The 27,100-nt window shown below is 41.5% G+C and overlaps 1 protein-coding gene across 3 annotated transcripts in view; it reads right to left on the reverse strand.

Moving 5' to 3' along the window:
* WIPF1 (WAS/WASL interacting protein family member 1) overlaps nt 1–27,100 on the reverse strand; it is a 112,730-nt gene that overhangs the window by 56,989 nt on the left and 28,641 nt on the right. The window contains exon 1 of one of the 3 annotated variants that reach the window (XM_046659132.1): nt 12,789–12,875. The exons of the other annotated variants lie outside the window; for them this stretch is intronic. The gene's annotated coding sequence lies outside the window, so the exon portion shown is untranslated. Of the gene's footprint in view, nt 1–12,788; nt 12,876–27,100 lie in introns of those variants that run through there. 3 annotated transcript variants of the gene reach the window in all.

Genomic DNA, 27,100 nt, shown 5'->3' on the forward strand with positions numbered 1-27,100 from the left:
TCTAGTAGACACGCTAAAAAAAGTAACAGGTGAAATGAACGTCAAGAATATTTTTTTGGGAGGGGGCTGGCCCCATGGCTGAGTGGTTAAGTTTGTGCACTCCACTTAGGTGGCCTGAGGTTTCACTGGTTTGGATCCTGGGCGTGGACATGGCACCGCTCATCAGGCCATGCTGAGGCGGTGTCCCACATAGCACAACCACAGGCACTCACAACTAGAATATACATCTATGTACGGGGGAGCTTTGAGGAGAAGAAGAAAAAAAGAAGAAGAAGATTGGTAATAGCTGTTAGCTCAGGTGCCAATCTTTAGAAAAAAAAGAATTTTTTTTGAGGAAGATTAGCACCTGAGCTAACATCTGCTGCCAATCCTCCTCTTTTTGCTGAGGAAGACTGGCCTTGAGCTAACATCCGTGCCTATCTTCCTCTATTTTATGTGGGACGCCTGTCACAGCATGGCTTGCCAAGCGGTGCGTACGTCCACACCCTACGGGATCCAAACCAGTGAACCCTGGGCCACTGAAGCAGAACGTGTGAGCTTAACCGCTGTGACACCGGGCCAGCCCCAAGAATATTTTTTATTTAATCGAACATATCTAAAATATCATTTCAACACGAATCAATATAAAGACTACTAATGAGATATTTTACATTCTTATTTTCATACTAAGCCTTCAAATCCTATGTATACTTCACACTTGCAGCTCAGCCCATCTCAATTCGCATCAGCCATATTTCCAGTGGCCACCACACGGGCTGTGAAGGACTAGACCATGACCCACAGGGGTGATTTAGGCACCAACATGAAGTTTTTCTAAGACTTGGAATTTGTGGAATTTAATTAAATGGAATTAATGAGAGAATAGAGGAACCCTTTTGGGCCCCCCAAATCACAGCCCACCTCACCCCTCTTCTCCAGCTCTGGGAGGCAGTGGCGAAGGGGCAGTGTTCCATGTTAGTGGAAGTTTGGGACGGGTGAAGGGTGGAGAACACTCCTCTTCACGTTACTTATTAGGTTATCAAATACCCTGGAGGCAATCTGATTGAATTTAGAGCCTTGAATGGGTTCTCTCTTAATCTGTATATATGTCTGGATTCCCAATAAGTTTCCTAAGGCAGTGGCTCCCAAATTTCAAACATTTGCAAACCCATTTCGTAATTTTGTGATAGCTGCATACCACCAAAACTATGCCATTTACTTAAATATTATTTTTCCTTAATTCACCTAACCTTAAAAAAATCTAAATACACAATTTAGTGTCATCCTAAAGGACTATATCCATGAAATCATGAATTTCGTTTTACATATTTTTTCTAGAATACATTATAATAAATAATAATCACTTAAATAAAAAATGCTTATCCATATGTCTCCTAAAATCATCCCACAAATCCAAAAAGGTATGACTATCAAACTTTGAAAATATTGTCCTGGGAAAAGGGAAAGGGAAATAATACCACTGGGTCCCCTCCTTCTCCAGAAGTGCTCGGGGGGGGGGGGGGGGGGTTGTACTCGACTCATAAAGCCCCCAACTCTTCTGTAAGCAGACTGATGTTCACTGCCCCCACTCGTCTTTTAGACTGGCATTTATTCTGACTGGTCAGCACTTTGCCTACCAGTTGTCAGATATTTTAGATATCAGCCCTGCCTATAAGGAAATTATCTTCATTTAAATTTTCCAGAGGTTACAGAGCCTCCAAGTTTGGGATTTGAGCTTTTAACTATAAACATCACTAGGCAGAGACAACTATAACACCCAGCATGAGACCCTCCATTCTACTTCTGTTGTTAACTGGTTAATTTTCAATTATGAACTATGTGAAAAGCCTGATGACTTTAAGAGAGAAGAATAGGTAAATTTCAATAATAGGTATGCATGGTATCAAAATGGCTAAAACAAATTTGTTACAAATGAATATATGTGCCTTTTATTAATGCATTAAACAACAAGATCTAGTGGCCAGTCTAATAACTACTATAATTTTGAAGTAGTAAGGAGGGTAAATGATATCTGTAGATATCTGCAATCGTAATGTGAATAAACTATTCTTTTTTTTATTAAAATATATTTGACGTACAACATTGTGCTTTAAGGTGTACATGTTAATTAGCTACATTTATCTGTTGTAATATGATTGCCATTGTGGCAATAATTAGTGCCTCTAACAAATTACATAACTATTCTTTCTTTTTAGTAGTTGGAATAATTAAGTTCTAGTCTTTTAGCAAGTTTGGTGATTATAATACAATACTGTTGTCTATAATTCACCACACTGTGCGTTAGATCTCTAGGGCTTATTTATTACTCATTGTATAAGTTATCTATTCTTATGTAACAAATTACCCCAGAACTAAGTAGCTCAAACCAACAACACATTATATCACAGTTTCTGTGGGTTAGGAATCTAGGCACAGTTGTGTTGAGTGCCTCTGGCTCAAGGTCTATCACCAGACTGCAATCAAGGTGTCAGCTGGGGCTGTGTTCTTATCTGAAGGTTCAACAAAGGGGAGAATCTGCTTCCAAATTCACTCACATGTTGGCAAGGACTCAATTCCTTGCTGGCCATTGGTCAAAGGCCTCCCTCAGTTCCTGGTCATGTGGGTCTCTCTATAGGGCAGCTCATAATATGGTGGTTGGCTTTCCTTAGAGTGAGCAAGAGAGTGACAGAGAGCCCCCATGATGGAAATCACAGTCTTTTTATAACTAAATCTCAGAAGTGACATCCCACCCTCTCTGCTGCATCTGGTTCATTATAAATGAATCACTAAATCTAGTTCACATTCAAGGGGAGAGATTTAAATAAGGGCGTGAACTCCAGGAGGTGGGGATCATTGGGGGCCATCTTAGAAGCTGCCTGCCACATAATGACATAAAATATCCATGACTTTGATTGGTGATGATGTCACCAGTTCTGCTAATATTACTGCAGTTTGTTGGCTAGATTGATAATTGAAAGAAATGTAAATTTTCAATTAGAGGTTAGTGAAAATAAAGATGTATTATTTTCCCCACCCCGTTAACAGACGTCAGGTTAAAAACTCCCATGTTAAAGGACTCCGTGTATCTTGCACCATCTAAAAATCAGTCCGATGCTTTGTGGATGGGCACAAGGACTCCTCACACACCCCTCGAATCCACCATGTGTGGGCATTTACTGTGTTTGTGAAAGATTCCTTTTTTTGTTTTGTTTTGTTTTGAAACCATGTGGTACTGCTAGTCCAGCTCAGAAATAAATCGACTTTGAAAACTGCCCCACAGCTGCAAAAGGCAAGTGTTTGGCACTAATAAATCAGGATTAGTGGAGCTCGGCTTATAATGAACCTTTCACCTCCTCTGGGCAGGTGGTCACCAGCTGATCCATGGGAGCAAACAAGCCATGTTTCGAAGTAATAACCATCTTTTTAATGATAGGTAGAATTGAAGTAGAAATCAAGGAGAGGGAAGAGGGTGTCTTCCTGCAAAATTCAATCTTCTTAAACTTGGGGACCTCTGAAAACATGAATCAAAATTATGTACCCAGGGACCTTGCTTGACCTCTGCTTATTACCTTTCTTGTCACAACCCCTGAGGGTATTTTCCTTCTAGATAATAAAGAGGAGCCTGGGATGATATCAACAGGCCCATATCAGAGAACTGGTGAACTTGGGGCACAATTATCAGTTTAAATTTTGCCCTCCTGGACCCCAATAGAAACTTGTTGCGACCTGCTCACAGAAATGCCTTCATATTCCATTTTATTGGGGGTGGGACAGGGCTTATATTCAAAATATTTAACAACCAATAAGGCACAGGCATTAACCAATCAGAATGCTGTCTCTGATGCTGGAGCAGGGTCCTAGGGCATCCCACGCTGCGCCAGGGACTAATCCTTGGTTGTTGAATTATGAGAGAGGTCTTAGGGGTCCTGGGGGTACTCTTGGGTGACTGAGGTTGGTGATGATTCACCAACTGGTTTTGAAGCATCTCAATATTTTAGTAACTAGCACGGCCATACCAGTACAAACAGACTGAATATTATCTGCTGAGGTAGGGGATGCTCCTCCCAGGGGCCCCATGGAGGGTTACTGGGGTGGGAGCTGACCCTGTCTCCCTTCAGCACTCTGTCTGGCTTCTACTGTGGAGACAGCGCCCAGCCCTCCTTCCTGAGCTGGGTCAGCACCTCCAGGCCCTGGACCACTTCCCAGGCTCTTTGAACCCCCCACTCAGGTCTCCTCAGGGCTGGCTGGCTTCAGTCTCCCAGCTCCCAGGCACTGTCTAGGAGCAGCCTGGAACAGCTGCTGCCAGCTGGCACCACAGACTTCTATGCAAGAGAGGGTCGGGTGTTTCCTTGTGGGTTTGACGGAGGAGAATGTTCTCAGTCCATGGGTATCATACCACCCAAGTAGCGTGACCATTGTACGGGGTAGAAGCCAAACAAGAGACTTTTCTCATGGACCCTCTCATTTCAAGGAGTAGTTTAGCAAATACCTGAAATTTCTGAATGGAGCCCCATGTTTGAGGTTTATCATAAAACAGGTCACTCTGCATCGCCTCTTGGTCTATATTACTTTACTGAAATGTTCTGCTTGGCTTTCCTTTCTCCACGCTTTTGGGATGTAGAGTAGGGGAGGCTTAGGATACAGATAGTCCTGGGTCTGAATTCTGGCTCTGTGGACTGTGGTCCAGTCCCTTCATCCGTCTGAGGCAACGTCTGCCTCTGTCAACGGGGCTCATCCCGTACCTGCCTCGTAGGCTAGTCGAGGGTCTGATGAGAGAAAGACAAGTTTGATGGATGCTCTTCTTGTAAACTGAGCACAAGATTGAGAATAGAACTTTCAGTCTCTGTTTAGGGGAGGAACTGCCAGTGTTACTCCAGTGTACCAATTTTGGTATTTTTTAAATAGATGCTTTTTGTTCACTTAAGCTGACTAAAAAGCACATAAGTGAATTTAGAGGTCAAAAATGTAAGTTTTGCACAGACTTAGATCCAACCCGTGAGAACTCAGAGTCCTTCCTATTGAACGAAGATTACATACATCCTTTTCCCCAGGAAAATAGGTAGCATAGATCAATTCACTAATATTTGTATAACTGGCTCACATCGGTTTCATTGAAAATAAACGCAATTTGAATGATCAAGATAATACATAAACATTAAAAGATGAAAACAACTTCATAATATTTTCTTCAATTGCCTTGACAGATATGTAAAGAAAGGCTTGATTTGTTCAGATATTGAGCATTTGAAAAATAAAGCTTGATTTTGCCTACTTTGCTAAACATTTTTTCTCTCAAAATAAGAATTATGGAATCACTGAGGCTTAAGCAGTGAAAGGCAAGTCCTAAAACAAAAATCCTGACCCTTCCACTCTTAATGTACCCAAGTGAACATTCTCTCTGAGTTCAGTCCCAGACGTCAATCAGTGAATAAGTCCTTCTGCAGAGTCCCATTCCATGTTTCGTTTGTTTGTTTGTTTGGTGAGGAAGATTGGCCCTGAGCTAACATTTGTGCCAATCTTCCTCTTATTGGTTGAGGAAGATTGTCGCTGAGCTAACATCTGTGCCGATCTTCCTCTACTTTGTATGTGGGGAGTCACCAGGGCATGGCTTGATAAGTACTGTGTAGGTCCGTGCCTAGGATCTGAACCTGCAAACCCCAGGCCACTGAAATGGAGCACGAAAACTTAACCACGACATCACCAGGCTGACCCCTCCCACTCCATGTTTTTATAGGGGTTTTAGAAGCTACAGATGCATTTAGCAGTAATATTAAACCATTAAGAACAATAAGAAAGACTAACTTCATCTAGGATTCTAACTCCTACGTTAAGACATGTATATCCAAGTGTCTACTCCACGTCTCCACACATTGTCTGTTAGACAGACATCTCAAACTCAACTCCATTTCTCTCTCCTCCAGCCCTACTTGCTCTGCTTACAGCCTGCTCATTTTGGTTTGATGGCATTTCCATTCTTCCTTTGCTTAAGTCAAACTCCCTGGAGTCTTCCTTGACTCCTCTCTTCTGCTTCCTATTGTTCAATCCAACAGTTAATCTTGTTGGTTCTACCTTCAAAATAACCAGACTCTAATCACTTCTCACCACCTCTAGCACTGCCGCCCTGGTCCAAGGCGCCATCACCTCTCATGGGAGTACTGCAATCGCCTCCTAACTGCTCTCTCTCTTCCACTCTTGTTCTCCTACAATTTATTCTCAATACAGTAGCCAGAGGGATCCTTTAAATCCTAAAGCCAGATCATCATTTCTCCTTTGCTGAAAGTCCTCCCAAAGGTCCCTCTGCCTTTGAATGAAAGCCAGAGTTCCTACAGTGGCCTACAGGGTCCTCCAGGATCTCACCTCTTACTTCCTTCCTCCTCACTTCCTCTGCCTTAGTCACACTGGCTCCTTCTTATTCCTTGAATATGCCAGGCATGCTCCTGCCTCAAGGCCCTGGGCTGTCCCCCAGGTATCAGTAAGGCAAATTCTCTCACCTCTTCCAAGTCTTCACTCAAATGCCACCTTCTCCATGATGATCACCCTAACCACCCACATAACTCCATACACCCACCACTGCACTCTGCTCTTCCTCACCCTGCTGGACTTCTCTTTCCATAGTACTTATTGCTTTCTAACCTTCTAATATACTACGTAACACCCTTTTCTATTAGGGTTATTGTTATTGCCCACATTCTCCAACTAGAATGTAAGAGCCACATGGAAGGGGCTCAATAAATATTTCTGAATTAAGAAAAAATGCCCCAAAAAGGCAAAAGAAACCCCAAAAAACCCATAAAATACCCAGTGCCCAAAAAGGTCCTTGTAATGTCCAATAGTAGGACCCACCTATTATATCTCATTTTCTTCTTTTTATAATGGCTGTGGCATTTTGAAGAGGAGTGACAAAGAAGTAGGGCTGACACTGAGAAGAGGCTGCTGTTTGCCTAGGAAAGACCCCCCTAAGAGTGGCATTGCAAGGGAGGGGTAGATCACTATACTTTGAGCGCAGGGACTTTGTCATAAACGTTCTAGAGCCTCCCTTTTATCTGAGAGCCAGAGAGATCAGACTCAGAATGACTGACTCACATTACAAATTCACAAGAGGCTGCTGGGCACACCAGAATTTACAAATGATGTAATTTCTTTCCAGTGCCCATGTCTACTGTCTAGAATGCACCCTTCTGAGATAATGGTACCCAGGACGCTGATTTAGTGCTCAGGAGGTGGTTCAGGGATCTTGGAATCAGGGCTAAGGATGGGTAAACCTCTTGAGGACCACTTATTCTAGGCCATGGTGAGCCCTGATCTCCAGCCACACTTCACGATGGACAACCCCTCTCAATCCATATTCACATCCACAAGATTCAGAGTCTCTCTTTTCTGGCCAATCCTGTGGAACCACTGGGAATTTTTCCTCTCTGGGCTGTCCTCTCCTTTGCTCCATAAAGACTATCACCATTCATTGCTCACGAACTTTCTCCAGGTAGGATGGATTAGGTGTCTATCTACAAGATTACACCTGTATTGCTGTGCTGTCTCCCAGGAATTAAGCAGAAGTCTCTTAGTTGGAGTTCCGGGAGTTCATAAACTCCTCAGTCTCTTGGTGGACTCCTATGAGGCCTGGGTTTGGCCTCTGTAGACCCCAGAGGGGCACCTATTATTCAGATTCCAAGTCCTTGGGACCCTCAACATTGCAGCTGGTGACCTGTGCTGGGGTCAGGACCACTACTCTCACTAATTAGCTACTTTGATCACAAACAAATCACCTAACTTCCCTGGGCCTCAGCTTCCAAATCTGAAAATGAGAGGATTGAGCCTTCTAAGTCCCCTCTACTTCTAAAAATCCAGGATTCAATTTTTCACCTACCTCTTTAAGTTTTAAATAATGACAGCAGCATCTGAAAGCCTCTTTCCTAAACTTTTCCCAAGGCCAGATGTTCCTGGCACTGAAGTAGGAGAAAAAAAATAGTTTTTGAATAACCTAAGATTTTTGTCTTTTAGAGAAAATTATCCTCTGGCCTTTTTAATTCTCTTTCCCCTACTGCTACCTCCTTATGAATCGTTACAAAAAATTTTAAAAAGTAAACTATCCATCCTCTGAGATTCGTCAGGCTCTATCTTATACCAACATTATTTTTTTCCAAATTATTTTTCCTGTAGAAAATCTCTCAAACATTTTTATTCTTGTACCTATGCTCATCAGCCTTGATTTGCCCGTTTTGCAGAGAAAGTTATTAAATGCTCTGGGGAAGAGGAACAAAAAGCTTACAGAGAGAGGGCTAGAGGAGGAGGCATGCTGTCCACACAGGTGAGCTTAGGCCTGTATTTTCACAAGGTGATGGGTGTGAAAGGGCAGGAGCGAGAGTCAGGAGCAGAAAGAGGAGGAAAAGCAGAGGGAAGAAGAGAAACAGCAAAGGCATATGCTGTTTGCTTTGAAAGAGGTTTTCAAGCATTGGTGGCAGTTCATCAAGAACGTTTGTTTAGTTAAATGACTTTTGAAACTGGGACTTTCCTAACAAGTCACACCGCAGTGAGAAGGCAGAGTTGGAACACCAATTCCCTTCCCTGAACAGCTCTCGGTGTGCAGCCTTCTGCATAGCAGGCTGGTGAAGTACTGGGCAGCCTCTCCACTGGTCCCACACCCAGTTTTCAGAGGTTGAGATCATTCCCTAAGTCTCTAAAGCCTTTAAGGAAGACTAAATCTTTCCATAGCTGGCCTGGAAATGAAAGGAGATGATCTGAATTACCATTTAACAAATCAGTGATTTACTGAAAGAAAACCAATTTACTAGCAAACCTTTCAAATGAATCTATAGGTATTATATATGCATAACCTCCTACTCTGAACTTAGCAGCATATTCCAAATAACTGTAGGTTCCAAGATATCAGCTGATGACTTTTAATTGAAGAAACATATGCCATAAAGAATTTTTCCCCATTAAAGTATATATATTTGTGTGTGTGCGCAAACATGTATCCTACTATAAAAAAAGACTTTGTTTTTAAGCCACACTAGGATTACAAAACAATACAACGACTGAACTTAAAATACGACATATTATTAAAATCCAGACACAAACAAAAGCAGAAAGGAAGACTAATTCATACCAGAAAGCATCAAAACACACACTCTGGTGGTATCTAGCTAGTTAGACAGTCTCAAGGCAGTAACCTGTAATCAGTATCGAGAATTACAAAGCTAGTAATATATGAACACCTCCTGGTGGAACTGGCATAGGCTGTCACATCAGCCAGGAATAAGTGCCTTGTAAATTCGGTTTGTGGCACCATAACAGGGTTCCGCTTCAAGGACTCATCTTTTCCCAGTTTATTCTTTTCAAGGAAAAGTTTTCTCTGTCCTTTCATAAACAAACAAACAAATAATTTTCATTTTCTGATGCCCTTTTTGGGGGGTGGGGAGACACTAAGAGGCTTTTTATCTTTTTGGAAACAAGCACCAACTCTAACTGATGGAAAAATGGAGGGAAATCGAAGTGGCGGAGTGAAAAATCAATCAGTCATACAGGCAATCCCTTCTCTGGAAGTGTCAGAGAGTACACAGGAGCATTAGCGACATTTTATTTAGAAGACAGCACCTGCAGCAGCAGAAGAACCACACAGCACTGCGTCAGGCTGTCCATCACACCTTCCCCACCATTTCCTTCCAGAAAATCTATAATCTAAATAAACACCATGGCCATGCCTTCAGAATAGTCTCACTGTTCTTGCTCCTTTTCTTGGGACAACAGCCCAAGTTCTCTTTAGGTCCTTACTACCCAGAAGCAAAATATAACATTTCATTTGAGGCATTCACGAAGGAAAATGGTAATGATCCTGTATTCTGAGGTATCTTCACATCTGTGGGTTTGGTGGGAGGGTGGCATAAGAAGACAGAATTACTGGATGATTCTCAGAAAGTGTGCTTATTCCTTGCATGGAGGCTGGTTGTAGTGAACAGAATAGAGGATAAGGCTTTTTCCTGAAGTTTATGTAGCAAAAAAAGCATAAATCATGGAAGGAATAAAAAGCATTCTTCAAGCTATCTCTTTTCTCTTTTTCTTCTCTTCTCCTCCATCAACTCTCAAAAACTGAACTCCTTATAAGCTGAAAACGACTGAGATTTTGTGTAGCATTTCAGAGTCAAGATAAAATTCATATTGTTGAAAAAAAAATCCTATCATTGAAACTCATGCTCCATCCTAGGGATGTAGACGACAGGAGGCAACTGCCTCATAACAGACGATGTGGACATTAGAACCTGCACATGCGACACTTTAAAAATCTGTGGTTCCCTAATATCTAGACTATATAAAGAACTCCTACAACTCAACAGCAAACAACCCAATAACCTCATTAAAAAATGGGCAAGGGACTTGCACAGACAGTTTTTCAAAGAAGATATATAAATGGCCAACAAGTATATAAAAAGATGCTCAACATTACTAATTGTTGGGAAATGCAAATCAAAACTAAAAAGATATCATCTTACACCCATTAGGATGGCTGCTATGACAAACAACAACAACAACAACAAATTGTTAACAAGTATTTTCTAGGATGCAGAAAAAGTGGAACCCTTGGTCACTGTTGGTGAGAATGTAAAATGGTACAGCTGCTAGGCCAAACAGTAAGGCAGTTCCTCAAAAACTTAAAAATAGAATTAACATAGGATCCAGTAATTCCACTTTGGGGAATATATACAAAAGAATTGAAAGCAGGTTCTCAAAGAGGTATTTGTACACCCATGTTCACAGCAGCCAAAGGTGGAAGCAACCCAAATGTCATCCACAGATGAATGGATAAAAAAAATGTGGAATATACATATAATGGAATATTATTCAGCCTTTAAAAGGAAGGAAATTCTGGCTGCAACATGGGTGAACCTTGAGGATATTATGCTAAGTGAAAGAAAGCAGTCACAAGAAGATAAATACCATATGATTCCATTTGTACGAAGTGCTTAGAATAGTCAGTCATAGAAACAGAAAGGAGAACATGGTTACCAGGGGCTGGGAGCAGAAAGAAATGGGGAATAATTGTTTAATGGTTATAGAGTTTCCATTTGCAAGATGAAAAGGTTTTAGAGATTGGTTGCACAACAATGTGAATATATTTAACACTACTGAACTATACACTTAATGGTTAATATGGTAAATTTTATGTTTTATCACACTTTAAAAAAACAAACCTCTGGCTCCCAATACTTCCCAGTATGACAGTGATGATAACAACAGTAATACCTTACACAGGCCCAAGACCTTCTCTCTGAGAAGCCCAGAGAGCTCGGCCTCCAGACTTGCGCACGCCAAATCAAAAAGATGACCGAGGATGAATTCGATTGTGAGGGTTGCACTCATCAGTTTTATTTTTTATTTTCCTTTTCCCTACTACCATGAATGTTTTGTATCTCTCACCATTTCATCTCTCTGAAACCCAGGCCACCCACACATCTGTGGATGCTGGCTCTGAAGTGTCACTCTCTATGATCTGGGATTCTGGGGAGAAGAGGCCTGCCTCTATGTCGGGGTCCAGGAGAAGAGGGGCTTGTGAGGTCAGCTCCCTTCTTCTCCTTATTTAGCAAATTCAGTAACATACCCATGCACTCCCTCCCCAGCAAATTCACCAATTTCCCTTCAGGTGAGAGGTGACGACTTTTATCTTTTTCTACTTTTGACCTTGAAACTGAACTCAGTCTTCAGTTTGGCAGGAATTCCTGTCTAAAAATCACACCCGAGATTAATTTTCCAGGGGCTCTCCACTGTTCACACGATCCACCACCTTCTGCCATTGTGTCCTCCTCTTTTTCAGAACCACTTCCAGGTTTGGGGATCAGAGGCACCGCATAACAACGACACTTTATAAACCTTTCTTGAATCTCAAACACAAAGGAACACAGTGAAGGTGGACAGCTGGAGAAACGGGTAAGAAATGGCCGGGGAGACAACAGATGCCCCTCAGAAGAAATGGAAACAGCTTTTGGAAGGATGCATTTACAAAAAAGACGGCAGGTCCATCTGGAAAGTATTTTAACAAAATAAAAAGCCCTTTTCTACTACAAGCAGCAGAGTAGCAGAATACAAAACTCCCCGAACAACAAAGCTCTATGACCAATTTAAAAAGCAAAACAAAACTGAAAGAAGAGTTCCTTCGAGGGATGTCCAGCCACCGCCAAGCTGTAAGCCTTTTTCTGGTGCTGAGTGACACTCCTGGTGCCATTTGCAGGAGACCTTCCCACCGCAGTTCCCCTCCACGGGTGTCCTCCCATATTTATTTATGCAAGGGGCTCAAATACCGAGTCCAATCTCCCCTCCACCCCGGATGGAAATGTGGGCTGCTGTCAGAGCTAGAGCAGGGTTTCTGAAACCACTTGGGCTAAGATCTCCCACTTAGAATCCTCCCTTATTCTGTCAGCTTCCTCTCCATTTTCTTGCACTACACGGTAGTAAAAAATGAAAGAAAAAAAGAGGGCACTCTGAGGACATAACCAACAATGGTTTTTCTCTTTCATCACTGTTCTGGTTAGTTTGCGCTACCGGTATACAAACAACATGAGTCCACCAACCCCTCACCCCTCTGTCATTCTGTTTTTCAGTACAGAACTTTGTAGAACACTCTGGGCTGGAAGGAAGAGATGAAACAAGAAGCTCCCAACGCTGGGCTCTTCCCTTCATTGGTCTCCTTGCCTCTACCCACACATGAGCACAGCCGCAGACGACATCTAGTATGTTTTCAAAAAGCTCCAGAAGAACGCTCAGCAACCTCTCCGGCTAACTTGTTCTAATGCTTAGTAACCGCCCAAGAATGTACTTACTTATTCCTCTAACTCAGATTTGAGACATTTTCCTTCTTCATACAGGTCTGAAAGCAGCAGGTCATTGCATAAGAGCCTTTTATGGTCTTGAAGCTCTTTACCACACTGTCCCTCATTGGCTATAGGATGAATAATCATCTTGGGCCATCCTGCTATCTCTGGACTCTAATTTCCAACTCTTTAACCATCTCTCTGGCTCTTCCCTCCACTCTTCAAGTCTTCCTTTACGGAAGGAAGCACAGGCTGAAGTGAAGGCACGAGGCTCTGGTGACAGTCTAACCTGGTTGCTCCTCAGACCTGCAAGTCTGGGGCAAGCAGGGGACTTCCTCATCTCACATGCAAGCTGCCCCCTACCCCTTCTTCTCTACTCTCATTTTGTTAGTAACAGAAGGAAAGAAAAAAAACAAGGAAGGAAGAGGGCAGAAAAAATATAAAAGAAAAGGGAACTTAAGAATTTATAAAGATACGAGAAATGAGTTTAACAGGAAATAAAGCCAAAAGATTTTACCAGACAAAAAATACACAAAAACAACCAACTTTTGCTCACAGCCTGACAGCATGTTCTCACACATAAAATTTCTGTGTTTTCTACCCTGCGTACGCCGGCAAACACAAGCCGATTTGTCTCATTTCAGATTTATGCTAATAGGTAAACCTGAGGAGAGGCTCAGCCGAATTTCATGAAATAAGTTATTGAATGAACATCTGAAGGTTTTTTTTTAAAGCCAGAGAAGTTCTAAACAGGGAAATCAGAGATTCTGAGAATTTCATTTTCACGATAATGGCTCGATGTTTGTTCCCCTAACAACGTGTGGTTTCCAGCTACGCCCGGCTCTTACATTCAAAGCCAGAGCAGTTCTTCACCTTACAAAAATAGTTAAAGACAGTCTAAGGAAAGAACCAGTGAGGTATTTTAGAGCGGCTATGAAAGATTTTTCAAGGGGTGGAGGGAAAGCACTAACCTGTGTTGTTTTAATCCGCTGAAAATGACCCAGTTCTCAAGTTCCCCTGCTGTCTTTCTAGCCAGTTTCCTGTAAATGTTGCATGTGACATTATACTTCCTCACTGCACCTTCTCTGACTGCCTCTCTGAGAGCGGTCAGAGGCATGTGATAAGATCGCTTCACGCTGGTGTAACCCTGTGTCTAAAGCCATGGCCAGCCGTCTCAGCTTGCTTTGGGCGTCCCTAGGGCACAGGTGGAGAGGAGACAACCTGGGAGGGAGGCAGGGAGAGTAATGTCTGGACTCCTGGCACTTCTGGCTCCACAGGAGGGAGCAGGGGGAAGGGAGAGACAGAGACTCCTAAGCCCTAAGTCGCCCATCTTGGGGATGGAGGTGAGATGGGGCAGTCCGCTCACTGCAGAGCCTGGGGCTCAGGTGCTCTCCTGTCATCAGGACAGGCCCCGATGCTGTGGCCTCAGGACCGCTGAGCAGGGCGGCCATGGCCCTGAGTCCTGGATGTCCCCAGGCTCCTCTCTGGAGGGTGCCGCCACAAAGGAGCACACCAAGGGCTCAGCTCACATTTCTGGATACTGCACTGACAACGGCCACTCACTCTGAGTTTCCTGGGACAGTCTCAGGTTCACAGCCAGTCTATTTAGTCCTGCTGTCAGATGGTGTGCCCTAATTCTCGGTTCAGCAAAGGAAGGCAGGTACTCTGTCTCCTAGGGCCAAATAACTGGCAGACGCTTCTCCCCTGCTGGCCTCCAAAATATCCCAGCCTTTAGGTTTCCCCTGAAAAAGGGTGACATGGTCTTCCTGTGGGATGGACGGTGGTGGGTTCCTGATGGCACATGAACCCTGGACGTGGGGGGCCCTGAGGCTGGCCTGAGAGCACCAGAGAGAGTGCCCGGACGTGCTCCCCTGTGCCCCACAGTGGGCAAGACTGGAGAGGAGCTGAGGGAGGACCAAGAGAGAAGCCCAAAGGTACCATTTCTAGCTTTCTTGTGCTGTGGTCAGTGCCTTCCTCAATCCTTTTATAATTCCCCGAGCTCTCTGCAGGGCCCAAACCTACTGGGATTTGTGGACGTAGGAAGTGGTGTGTGGGTGTAAAATGATGTCCTGGACCAAGGGGAATATTCTGCAATTTGTACGGCTTGACTCAATGCAGAAACCCCAAAGTTGTTTCTATTTGGCTACCCGGGCATAATTCCTTTTTAAAAAGTGCTTTTAAAGGGATTTTTTTGTTTTTTCAGAAAGGTAACCATAGACAAGCTCACTGTTCCAAGTCTTGGAAATATTACCCTATAATTCCCCAATGAAGTTTTCCGTGTGAGAACACCGAGCAGGGAAACGAGTGCTGAGAGTCAGAACTTTGGACAACAGTAAAACTCTGAAGTCTTGCCACACGATTGCATTTCTGCCTTTGGAAACACGCATAACTGCTTTACCATTCTGACAGCTGACGGCTGGTTTTCTAATGGAACTGAACAGTTAGATTAGCCAGTCAACATGGCTATGAGCACAGCATTAGCTTTAAAATAGGAATAATGGTAAAACTTGGCCATCTTGGAAAAAGAAAATATTACATAGATGATAAATAAGAATGACTCCATTTGAATGTATTTAAAAGTGTCACATTCTGAGTTAAGCTGCCAGTTCCATTTTTCAACTAAACAGTTACATATGTTCTCTTAAGCCATGCTCTGGGTGGAATTTTTTAAGGTCTTAAGAAAACGCTTTACAATTTTTCTTTAAAATTTCTAACCTGGCCTCCTGTCCGTGAATTTTTTTTTTTCTGTTTAGGCATTTAAAAAAAAATTTAACAGGGGCCGGCCCAGTCATGCAGTGGTTAAGTTTGCACGTTCCACTTTGGCAGCCTGGGGTTCGCCGGTTCAGATCCTGGGTGCGGACATGGCACTGCTTGGCAAGCCATGCTGTGGCAGGCGTCCCACATATAAAGTAGAGGAAGATGGGCACGGATGTTAGCTCAGGGCCAGTCTTCCTCAGCAAAAAGAGGAGGATTGGCAGCGGATGTTAGCTCGGGGCTAATCTTCCTCAAAACAAAAAAGACTTTATTTTTTTAGAACAGTTATAGATTTACAGAAAAACTGAGAAGATAGCAGAGTTCCCACTCATTCTGTACCCAGTCTCTCCACTATTAAAATCTTACATTTAGTATGATATATAAGTAACAGTTAATAAGCCAATATTGATAGATTATGATGAGCTGAAGTCCATAGTTTATTTAGATTTCTTTAGTTTTTCCCCAATGTCCTTTTCTGGTCCAGGATGCCATCCAGGACATCACATGACATTTAGTCATCATATCTCCTAGGCTCCTCTTGTTTGCAACAGTTTCTTAGACTTTCCTTGTTTTTGATGACTTTGACAGTTTTAAGGAGTACTGGTCAGGCATTTTGTGGAATGTCCCACAATTGGGATTTGTCTAACATTTTTCTCATGTTATGGGTTATCTGGAGGAAGACCACAGAGGCAAAGTACCATTTTAATCCCATCATATCAAGCATGTACACTGTCAACATAAGCTAATACTGTTGATGTTGGCCTTGATCGCCTGAGGTTGCGTCTGCCAGGTTTCTCTACTGTAAAGTTGCTCCCCATTTGTTCCATAGCGTACACTCCGGAAGGAAAACCTTGAGGGTAGAGCATTTATACAAATTATTTGGAATTCTCCTGCATGGAAGATTTGTTATTCATTTATTCAATCATTTATTTATATCAGTATGGCCTCAAAGATATTTGCTTTATACTTTCAGGTATAATTCAACACTACTTTATTTTCTCGTTCAAATTGTTCCACCTTTGGCCATTGGGAGCTCTTTCAGTTGGTTCCTGAGCTCCTCTGACATACTCCTGTCAATATTGTTTGTGAGCCCTTCCTTACTTTCTGGCACTACAAGATGCTCCAGGCTCATCATGTATACTACCCCCAACTGTCCATGACTTTTTCCATCTTAACAAGAGAATGAAAGAAAAGAAATCCATAGACCTGAGAAAATTTTTATTTGCCTTCAATTTTATTAATAATTACTAATTAGTATTAGTAAAAGTCTTTTTTAAATTGCTTTCATAAAATTAGTCCCAGCCTCTACCAGCAAGAAAACACCAAAAAACCAAGTGAGTGAAGGTCTGCATTTCCTTAATTCCAAGATGCACGTCTGTGTTGGTAGCGATTTTTTCCTTCATTTTTTAACATTCCTGGAATCAAAGTGTACATTTAATATCATGTCTTTTTTTCCCTCCTCCTTACCTGTCATTAATTTGATGGTAGACCTTACAGCTGATGATGTCTTGGAAACAGAGGAAGCAGAGCAGTCCATTAGCTTTTGTTTGGGCCACAGACGTCATTTAACTACTTTCATTGATTTTTTCCCCAACTGAGCAAATATTTTGATTAAAGTGGTTTGATGTCTAACATCTACAGACATTAAAAAACCCCAAGATTTTTACCTGCTCCCAGACACATTCTAACTTTACCTCAAACCACAAATTCTCATCAAGTCCTAAATATAGATAAAAGAGGAGGGGTGTTAAATTCTTTTCAATTTTTTTCTGGGTTTACTCTCCAACTCCCTGCACTGTGTCACTTTTTCAAGATCTCATGAATCCATCATCATGCCTGAGGAGCCTAATGCTGACACTGAAGGGTTGCGAGAAGGATGCTTCACTCTTGATGAGAAGTAAAAGTGCTCACTGGTCAGAAGCAGATCAGAAAGGACTCCCTGATTCTGCCTTTCCTGCTGGAGAAGCCAACCGACTGCTAAAGAATGGCAGAACTGGCCATTCCTCTCTCTCTAGCCAGGATCTTCTCTCCAGCTCGTGAATCATTGCTGCTTTGGGAGCATCATGCTTTACAGATTTTTTTCTTTTAATGGACAGAGACTTGTTCAACCATTCCTCATGGGCATACTTCACAGTCACAGATGAAATGCCTACTCTTTTCATCCGGGTAGGCAGAACTTGGCTACTTTAAACACTATTTTCTGCCCTACTCCTGTGTAAAGTGTACTAAGACACTGATAGTGCCCTAATCATCTCATCAGCATCCAGAAGAGACTGAAAGAGATGCTACACTGACTTTCTGAGGCAACCATTTCCAGCTCTTCCCACGTGCCAGGCACGGAGCTAAGCTCTTGACATCCATACTTTCACTTAATTCTCACTGCAATCCTGTGAGGTAGGTACTGCGATCCCCACTTTACAGATAAGCTAACCAAATTAGGCTAAATAAGCTGTCCAGGGCCCCCTGATAAGACTGACACCAAAGACTCAGAGCCTAATGCTACTCTTTGCAGCAGGTAGGTTTACCATTTATAGCTCATAAATGGGCATGTTACTGAATACAGTCCTGTCCCCTAATTATTTTCTTTACATACTTTTTACTTCAACCAAACCTAAGTGGCAATGAGGACAGGGACAGTGTCTTTTATTCCATTAACTCCGCATTCCATCCTCATTCCAGCAGCTTTCCCGTCAACCCTGCACTTCTGCTTTACTGCCAATCTAATTTTTTTAATAAATTAGAAAAATTTATTAGAAAAAATTATCATTTTTCTAATAAAGGTAAATAAATTACCTTCATTATTTCCCTCCACTACGGTTTTTTAAAATTTTTCATTTATTATCTTCTTAAATTACAAGCTTATTTTCTATATTTTCAGTCCTTTTAAATAAAAGCCTTAACATTTTATCTATTTTTAGTCCTATCTCACATGTTTCAATGCATTGTATTCTCATTGTTAATTTTATAATAGTCTATATAGGTTTCAGTAATGATTTTCTTTTTTGACCCAAAAATTATATAAAAGGATCATATTTTAGTTTCCAAGGCTGGGAGGGAGGTGGGGCCAGGAGCCATCTCATGTTAATTTTCAATGCTCTGTTATTATTATATGTGGCCAGTATGTCTACTTCTTGTTTAACTGAAAAGTTTCCTTGTGGTCTAGTATTTCATCAGTTTTTGTAAATGCTCCATGGTCCTTTTAAAAACTGTGTGTATTTCCTATTTGCTGGGTTAGGTCAATAATGATAATGACGTTATTTTAAATCTTCTGTTCCTACTTATTTTTGTCTACCTGATCAAACTCTGAAAACATTCTGTTAAAGTCTCCCATTATGATTATGGAAAACTTTGTGTTTTTAAATTTTTAACTTATTATATTTTTATTTGTATTATTTTATTTGTATCTTTAACAGATTTTGCTTTATCTAATTCGGCATTAAGATGTTTGGTGCATAAAGGTTTATTATTATTGAATCTTCTTCTTTGCTCATATCTCTTATTCTTTTATGTCTTGCTTAATATTTCTTTTTACATTCAATCTTACACTTTTTAATATTAATATTACCATCCCTATTTTTGTTTTGTTAGTTAGCATTCACTAACCTATCTCTTTATTTTCTTCCTTCCTGTGTAATTTTGGTACACACATGACTCCTGAAGACAGCATATAGCTAGATTATTTTTTTAATCAATCTGAGAGTCACTGATTTTATTAGAGGAATTTAACTTAGTCACATTTATCATTACATGTTTACCTTATTCCTGCCATTTTACGATACGTATTCTGTTATATTTTCTTCTTCTTTCCCCCCCCCCCCCTTTTCTTTACTTTTGCTCATTGACCATGATTTTTATTATTGTAGTATCCTCTACCCCTGGCTGTGTGTTTGTTTTAATATCCAATGGTGTAGAAATCCTACCTATACTTTTTTCCTAAAGATCAAATATATGTGATCTTTCTTGGTGAACATCAGAGAACTGCATAGTAGGACCCTGTTAAATGCTAAGGTCAGTCCATTGTTTTAGGAAATTTAATGGTAGGTTCATGTTAATAACAGTAATAACTTTTGTGTGTTGGGGGGGAGGGGGATGACATTACAAAGGCATCAGAAACCCTTCTAAAAGAGTACACTGCCAGGTCTCCATTCACTTCCCTCCCCCATTTCCTATAAGAAAGACTGGCTATAGCTTCTCACAGAGCAAGTAGGTAAGTGTGGGGTAGAGTGACAGCCAAGAACCCGGTGGCTGGGACATAGCAAGGAACATTCTGAGGAATGCATCTGCAAATTCTGGACTCTGAGACATTCAGGCACTTTGGAAATCTGCAGAAGTGCCTGTAGAAGAGAGGCTGTCAGGGTGGGTTCCTGCTACCTCATTTCCAGTCACTAGAAGTCGTCATCAGCTGAGGAATCTATTCTAGAATTAGGCAAGAGGTCAACAGTAAGATCACAAGAATCTAAACATAACCTCTAAAGGGCTGGGGAATTCAGATGAGAAAATAATGTTGCTAGACCTGCTCAGAGGCTAGAATTCTGAGTTTCCTAATGTCTACTAAAGAAAGCACAGTAGTCAACAAGAATCTGCACCTTTTTTTCCCCTTAAAATGAGGTAGTTTTCACTTTTTTAAAGCTTTGATACCAGTGCAGGGATGGGAGAATCTCTGGGCATAAAAGACCTAAGCAGGTATTGTTTGGGTGTGTTTGTACTCATGTTTGAATGAAGGTTAACATTAAAATTCCATATTTAATTTTTCACGGGGAATCCCAGGGTAGTGGGTGGGAGGGAATAGGAACAAAGGTGTAGCAACTATTTAAAGACCTGCTGGTAACTCTCAATTTACTGGACTGACATCCTGATTTGGACCACAAAGAAGTGATAAAATACCATAAAAGAGTGTTTCTGTTCTAACATATTTAAAAAATTAATTTAGCCTCAGAAACATTTTATGAATTAAACATTACTCATTCTCATAATACAAAAGGGGAGACTAAGGTTCCAAAAGTTGAAGAGATTTGTTCAAACAAGTAAATAAGTGATAGACTGGATTTAAACCCAAAGCTTCTGACTAAACCCAAAGTCCAGTGTCATTTCCAGTATACACCAAAACCGTCTCCTCGTTGTTCGGTCTCTGACAGAAATGTACACCCATGCATGCCACACGCACATTGTGCAGAGAGGAACTGTAGCAAGGCACGCCCTTGGCAGTCAGTGCTTCACAATGTAGGTCAAACAGTCCAGCCAGACCCCAGGGCAATTGTTTCTACACTGACCCTGGGGGATTTTTGGAGCATTATGTCATGCCAAAGGCTTTCCTCATTAGCAATTATACAAAAAAAGACACCATGCACCACGTTTCTGAGCCCCTGGAGCAGATAAAGGGAAAATGAAAGATCAAGAAAGTTCTCTCGCTGATGCGCTGCATTCTGGTACATTTGTTTATACCACTGTAATGTAATGTAAACCAGAACTACCAAGTTCTCTGGCTAGCTGTCTTCGAAGCCAGAGCCCTACCTAGTGGAGTCATTCTTCTTTGGCATACTACAGGACCCTATGACAACAACCAAACTGGATCTTTCCAATATCATGCAGCTGAATTCCAAATAACTAGGCCCCTCATTCATCTTTGTTGATGATCAAAACATTGAAAGGATATGGCAAATCCCCTTGTTCACAAAAAGACCGGCTAGGGACACACAGAAAGCCTTGCCATTCACCCAGGCGTTTTAAGAGGCCTCATAAATACAGAACTTCAGAGGTAGTAGACAGTTCTAAGAACCAAGACACTCTTACACATTTCTTGCTCCTTTCTTTTAGGTTGAATAGAGAATAGAAGAATACAAGGCAATATAAACAATTCAAAAGTGTACCAAGTGTGTTGGGAGAGATCATGAATGGGTATACGCAGATTTGTGGCTCTGATTCAGAATCTGTGTTTTCCTCACATTCATAACATGGGACCAAGAGAACATCTAATTAATTGCCTATTTGCACAATCTTCCTACTCTGATGCATCCCTCCCCTCCACATTTAAGAGCATATAGAATACGACAGAATTGGTAAACAAGCTCATGCCATCCCTAAAAGGAAGGATTCTGGAACTAAACTACCTAAGTTCAAGTCCTAGATCCTCTACTTACTAGTTGCAGTGGATTCCTTTATTCTTTTGGTTCCCAGTTTTCTCATCTGTAACATAGGGATAATTTTATGAGTATTGAATGTGATGCTACATTCAAAGAGCTTAGCCAGTGCACTGAATAAATGGTGGCTACTGTCAATGTTAGTAGGTAGAAATTTTATTATCAGGAAATTCTATAATAGAATTTCTCACAAGAAATGCAATCAAGAATCAAATAACGAGCTTTATTTCTGAGGGTGCTGTGCATGCAGGAAATAAAGGACATTCAGGAGTCAGGGGCAGTGGAGCTACAGGTTCTCCAGTCATCCTAGAGAGGCACAGTTCATCCCGGAAGTAGAACAGGAAATTCATATGGGTACTGTGAGCCGGAAGTGGTGTAGCTTTTATGCTTCTAAATTTGGAAGAGTTGGATGTATTTATATCTGATCAAAAATAAGGACGAAAATGGTATGTGAATTATCTCTCCATAATTTTTTTTAAAAATTAAGAAAGTTTCATGGCCAATGAAAAACTATGTTGATGAGAGAGACAAAGAGGTTTAGCAGTGGCCATGAGTGTAGAGAGAGGAACAGAATTTTGGAGAAGCTGTTTATGTGGTGTGAAGCGTAAAACTTCTAAGCCATGCCTTTTAGAAAAACTTGGATTAAAGAGAGATATTATTCTTCAAGGCTTTCTGATGTTTTCTTTGAATGGGACTCCAAGTAGAATCTGGGCCACGTGGGGCCTCAGGACTTATTCAGGTTACAATTAGAGTGTGGGTCATATCTAGCCGAGCAACATCAAACCCAACCAAATGGGTTTATCACATACTTTCCACATTGTGATTTGGATTTTGAAGTGCCTGCCGACAGGCTGAATTACATGATTCTGTAAATTAGGTAAACTTCCAAAAGATAAACATCTCTCAAGATTTTATTAATTACTCACAGTCACTCTGAATGGGTAACACTATATTTTGTATCTCAGCATCTATTATTTTCTTTGCCTTCAATCAACTTCTAGAAATAAAGTTGGCGCTCTAGGAGGTACCTACAATGAAACAAGGTGTTATTTACTAAATTACTGTTGCATATCTCTCAATGATATACTTACACTATTGAAAGCAAGCTAATATTCACCAATTAATTTCCAAGGACAAATTTATGTACAAAAATGATCAAACATCTCTATAGCTAATAACATAAATGTGTTTATTGAAACATATTTCCTGAACATTTTATATAAACTGTATTTTAACTTCAGGGGCACTGTAGGTCATTAATCACAGTGATGGAAGTGGAGGGAGACTAGGAGTTAATGGAATATTACAATGAGCTGATTATGGTTTTTGTTTTTAATAACCATACTTCCCTTTTTATTGGAAAATTACCACCATCAACTGTAATATTCATCAAAGCAGGTTGAAATTTTTAGTAACTAGACTTTGTAGGTGTGAAGGCTTCCTAAACAATAAGGAATATGCAGGGGGAAGGTAAGTTGTGACAAGTAGTGTGCTTCCAAATGTACAACTAAAGGTATAAATTCAGCTCAAAAAAATTTATCTAACTTGATTCAAGACAAGGATTTAAGGTTACAAAAATAAAAATAAACAAAGCAAAACCATCACCACCCTGGGTTGTCCTTAATGATAAACTGCCTTGTGCTATCCTAATTGTAAAAAAAAAAAAAAAAAATTTAGGCACCCCCAACCAACCTGCAAACTGTGGACTGACACACTTTGGGATTACATTTCTCATTTGCACAGTTGCATAACAGGCCTATTTCACTTACATAAATCCAACTCTTGATGCTTGAAGGAGAGAGACAGAGAAAATAATGTAAATAGTGACAGCCTTTTCACCCACCATTCCACACAATGAGCGTACCCTCAGAGTGCCCTAAGATGAGAGAGAGGAGTCTGCGGTTGTCACCAGTGCCACGCTGGGTGTGATTCCAGTCTTTAAAAACACATATTTTTCACATGCCAGGGCCCATAAATGGCAGCCAGCCCCTTCACCTGGAGCTCAACCAAGGAAAGAGCGATCAAGAGTAATTCCAAAGAGGTGCAATTTCTACCTTAGTCACAACTGTAAACGCCAACTTGACTGGACCAAAGGTAAGTCTTTATCTCAACATGATTCCTCCTGTCCTGACAATGGTAGCTCAGAAACCCTGCTATTGTAGTAGCTTTCAGGCTCAGCTATAAACCACCACTCCCTCTGGGCAGTCCCTCCCTGATGTTCTCCTTCTGCCAAGTTGATGAAGTAAAGATTTGAGACAGATTTTTTTTTTGGAACAGAACCCTTTTATTGTTGTCTAGCACCTGTGCCAGTTTCATGTCTCTCTAAAGGAGACAGGAACTTCGGAGCATTATTGGCCCTTTTAAAGGAAAAGAAGGGTGGGTAGGCACACCCAGAGCTGAGTGAATCTCTTAACAAATGAGAACGTGCTACTAAAACCATCAAGCACACCCCTGACATGCTCCCCACCAAAGTCTGCTTTATCATCCCCTTAAAAAAATCTGAAACAATATGTAACAAAACAAATAATTACTTTCCATCTCTCAGTACATCTCTAAAGTAAAGACTGACACTTATGGCAATAAGCACCCCCAAGAGAGGTGTTCTGTCTCCTGGGATGCCAATCTCGGCCTTGGTTCAGGGGTCAGCCTCTTTATTCCGGACTTTCCCCAGCAGAGCCACGCCCCCTCACTCCATTGCACCAGTAGTCTACCACACCACTCCTTTACAGGTCTACGTCCTCCTGGGAGGGAGAAAGGGGCTTGGGACCTTGCAGGTATTTCCTGAATGAACGAAAGATTACTGCCTCCCCACAACGAAAAACAGAGGAATCCTTCATTCTCAAATCCACAGTGCAGTTCACCAGTTTCATAAATGGTCCACTCTGTGTACGCACAAAGTACAATAGCTTCAAAACAAAAAATCCTGATTCAGATTCTAAATTAACCTGTTTAGTAACTTATAGATCTTAAGGCCAAAACTGGATATAAAACTCCCTTTGTCCATCCTTCTGCAGTCTGTTGTATATTGAAGTGTTTCCCGGACCTTCTATTCTCACTGACTCCCAATGCCATCCTGACTGCTCTTCTCAAAAAGGATGAACTCTTCAGCTTTTCAGTTTTCTTTTTAGGATTAAACATAAAAAGTACACCTCCTGACAACATTTTTTAACAAAGACAGGTATTCAAGTAGGACAGAAAGTCTTTGACAAAGAGAAACCACCCATCTATCTTCAGTCATACCTGTGCTAAGGACCTTTGTTCTGGTTCAACGTGCCCAGGAGCTCTCTGCAGGATGGGCAGTGAGCAATGCCCAAGCAGATGCCTGCATGAGAACTCATGTGTGACTGCCACACAGCTTGGATGAAGCCAACACCAAGGCGAACTTATGTGTAGAGACAGCCTAATTGACTGGCATCGCATGTGCCATGGATTTGCTTCCCCTGACCTAGGAACATGACTTTGACCCACAGGGAGCTGGCTTTCTATGTTGCTGGCCGGGCTGAAAATGCAGCAGTTGAAAAGAATGAAGACTTCTCCTCTGCCCTGTGATCTACCACACCCTGATTTTCAAAAATCAAACTGAATTATCTGTACATAAAAAGACCACTAGACTGATTCCAAATGGAAGTACTAAGACTGTTATTACAGATCAGCTGCTTCTAAAGCATGAGCTCCCTCAGGCCCTAATAGCCTGATCTTCCTGTATAAGCTCATATTGCTTTGTAAATGCTCTTAATGGCACAAACTACTAGCATTATCCATTAACCTAAAATAATTATTACATTAAGTGTTTATGTGTATCAACCGTGTTATCTTTTTTTTTAAAACCCTGAGTGCTTTTTTAATGTGTTGTCTAATTCATCATCATTGTGGAAAGCTGTTATTTCTACTTTAGAGGTGGTGATGTGGAGTTACTGCTAAATGAAAAATAACAGTAACACATCCTTCCAAGCAAACTATAAAATCGCAGACGAGCTTGGTTTGTTACCTTTCACCCTGGGTCTCAGTTCAATAGACATCTGTTAACTGATTAGCTAACTCTCCCATGTTTATCTTGTATGGAAAAAAACTAGCAGTAATATGGCACATTTTGATGGGACCAGGTGGTTCATACAGTCAAGCTCCTGTAAGCACAATGATGCATTATATGGTACCGACCCAAGATATAAAGCCAGGAAACCCTGTTGGGTGAGTGTTCTAGCTATCTACTGCTGCATAACAAATGACCCCAAAACTTAGCTGTGTAAAACAACCACTTCATTATCTTCACGGATTCCGTGGGTCAGGAATTCAGAAATTTCACAATGGAGACAACTCTTCTCTGTTCCATAATATCTGTGGTCCTAGCTAGGATCATTGATAAACAGGGGGCTAGAATACCGGGGCTGGAGAATCCATTTCCAAGATGGTTTCTTCATTTATGTCTGATGCAAGCCTTGGAAGGCTAAAGGATGGGCTCAACCAAGACTGTCAACCAGAGGACTTACATGGGGCCTTTCTGGCATCTAGTTGGACTTCTTGGGGGCTTAAGTCCCCAAAAGCAAGTGTTCCCAATAAACAAGGCAGAAGTATGGTCTTTAATGACCAGCCTTGGAAGGTACATGGGGCCACTTCTGTTGCACTCTCTCGGTGGGAGTAGTCACAACCCCCTTCCCCCACCAGATTCAAAGGAAAGGGACATAGACCCACCTCTCATTGGGAGAAGTGTCAACATATTTGCAGCCATGTTTTCAAACACCTACAGTGAGAGTTTAGTTTCCTGTTGTCTGGGGCACCAACATTTTGAACTTGAACTTTTATTGATAAGCATGTGTATTTACAGAATATCAACCATAAATGGCTACAATTATATTTCCAGATGATCAGCTTCTGAATTGTGAGCGGTCATAGTTCCGGGGTAATATAATGCCTACATGGGTATTAGGTAAATATTAATTTGGAAAAACAAGAAAGTAAACAACTGGCACAAGATCTGTTGGCAGGTTTGGCCTTTAATTTTATCAAACGTATTCAGCTAGGCAAAAAATGATGTTTTCCCTATCTCTATTAAGGCTACATAGCGATCAGATGCCGCAAATTAAATCAAAACCTTTAAGGAGCTAGGGAACCTAGGAGAGAACAACTTAACTGCATAGAACTAACTAGTCAGCTTAGGTGGCAAGCTGACACTCCTATCAGAGAGGCAGGTCAAGCAGTAAAAGGAGACTGGGGTAAGCCAGTGGCAATACTGGGGACTGGGGTTAACCGAGCACAGTGAACACACAGGGACAATACCTCTTACTTAAGACTCTATAAGAAACAGACATCACTGTAGTCCTGTGCCCTACAAAGTCCCTCTGGACACCTGAAACGAGCTTTCGAGTCTCAGCCTTCTTGAAGATGGGCAGCGCCTCCACCATCGATCGTCTGATAGAATGCCACCCACCAGCA

This window comes from Equus quagga, chromosome 4, assembly GCF_021613505.1.
Source record: "Equus quagga isolate Etosha38 chromosome 4, UCLA_HA_Equagga_1.0, whole genome shotgun sequence".
In the NCBI taxonomy this organism is placed as follows: domain Eukaryota; kingdom Metazoa; phylum Chordata; class Mammalia; order Perissodactyla; family Equidae; genus Equus; species Equus quagga.